Source organism: Palaemon carinicauda, chromosome 32, assembly GCF_036898095.1.
Source record: "Palaemon carinicauda isolate YSFRI2023 chromosome 32, ASM3689809v2, whole genome shotgun sequence".
Lineage (NCBI taxonomy): Eukaryota > Metazoa > Arthropoda > Malacostraca > Decapoda > Palaemonidae > Palaemon > Palaemon carinicauda.
In genome coordinates, this window is record NC_090756.1 from 1,943,777 (window position 1) to 1,945,701 (window position 1,925).

General features: G+C 43.3%; 1 pseudogene; it reads right to left on the minus strand.

The window, feature by feature from the left end:
• Positions 1 to 233: 233 nt before the first annotated feature.
• LOC137625431 (uncharacterized) lies at positions 234 to 1,654 on the minus strand (annotated as a pseudogene).
• Between the last annotated feature and the right edge of the window lie 271 nt (positions 1,655 to 1,925).

The window sequence follows — 1,925 nt, forward strand, 5'->3', positions numbered from 1 at the left end:
CAGGCAGATAATGCAGATCAAATAAATAACATCATGATAAATAACAAAACCAGCTCGTGGAGAGTAAGACTAAATACAGGTATAAAATAAAAACAATTGGTAGTAATTGAGATCCTAACGAGTTATCAAATAATACACCATAAGGGTGTAGTCAAGAAAAACAAAACCAAAACTAGGTAGTAACAATAAGTAAGGCAAGTAGGAGGGAAAGAGGATAGAGCAAGACGACGTGATTAAGACTCAGTACCTTCAGGAGGAACCACATTCCCAGCTGCCACTGTAGCAAATTTTAGAGCTTCCAAAGGTTTTAGGTAGTGGCGTTAAAAAACTTTAGGGGACTTCCAGCCTGTATATTTTGTGAGTTCATCAAATTTCATGTGGTGGAAGAAATTAATTGAAGTAGCAACAGCTCGAATATCATGGACATGGGGGAATGATTCAGGATTAGCCTGTTTAATAAAATAAAGGATTTGTTGCCTGATTCCTTCAAGGGTAATGGTTCCTCCATTTTCTCTAACAAATAAGGGCCCTGTGTTTGTAATAGAAGTTATATTTAAGTAGGCTTTCAGGGTGGTAACTGAACACAAGGATGGATCCCGAGGAAGTGGAACAATCTTCCAGGGAGACCACCTGTTCTGAGGGTCCTCATTTTTAGCGAGGAAAACTTTGTTAGGGGAGAGAAGGACTTCTCCCGAAGAGAGGAATTCAATATGACCTGAGTCTCTAGACAAGGCAGAAAGTTCTGAAATTCTGGAGCCAGAAGCGAGGCTCAGTAGGAACAATGTCTTCCTTAACAATACCATGTAATTGCAGGATTCATTAAAAGTGTCAGAGGCCAGTTTCAGGACATCATTCAAAAACCAGGAAACCGCACTAGGGCGAGTTGATGGTTTTAATCTGGCACAAGCTCTCGGGATGGACGAGAAGTATGAATCCGTAAGGTCAATATCAAAACCAATATGAAAGATCTTTTTCAAAGCTGATTTGATCGTAATGATGGTGTTGGCTGCTAGGCCTGATTCAAGGAGAGTTCTGAAGAATGTCACAGTTAGATTCATCGTCATCTTTTCAACCTTTGAGTCCTTTAAAAACTTTGCAAGTTTTTTAACAGCCGAGTCATATTGACGGAGGGTGGATTCCCTTTTGTCCGATTCCAAGAATAGGGTATTTAGAGGGTCAATATTTGCACCCTTTTGAGCTGCAAACTTCATGAAGTCCATAAAGTTAGGGCACTCTGAATTCTTGAGGAAGCTAACACATTGCGAGTTTGTACTACTTGTGTTAGTATAGGATTGGGAATCTGCCGAGGGCAGAGGCCCAGTTCCAGTAACAGAGGAAACCAACTGCTCTTGGGCCAGTTGGGGGCTACCAGAGCTACTCGGCCTCTGAAAGACCTGAGTTTGTCCAATACTTTCAACAGGAGATTTATCGGAGGGAACAGATAAATCCTCTTCCAAACGTTCCAATCTAACGACATTGCGTCTGTGGTATGAGCCCGAGGGTCCATGTTGGGGGCCACGTAACATTGTAGTTTGTGGTTGGATTCCGTCGCAAACAAGTCCACCTGGAGACCCGGGACCTGAGATAAGATCCATTCGAATGACTGTTTGTCTAGGGACCATTCCGACTCCAGTGGAGTTGTCCTCGAAAGTGCGTCCGCCACTACATTCCGCACTCCCGCAAGGTGGACTGCTGACAGATGCCACTTGTTTGATGTTGCCAAGGAGAATATTGCTAACATGACGTGGTTTATGTGGGCTGACTTGGAGCCTCCTCTGTTTATGCAGTGGACTATGACTGCTCTGTCTAGAACCAGCCGGATATGAAGGTTCCTGGTTGGTTTCAGTCGTTTTAGAGTGAGGAATACTGCCATGGCCTCTAGGACATTGATGTGAAATTGTCGAAATATCGTCGATCATAGTCCC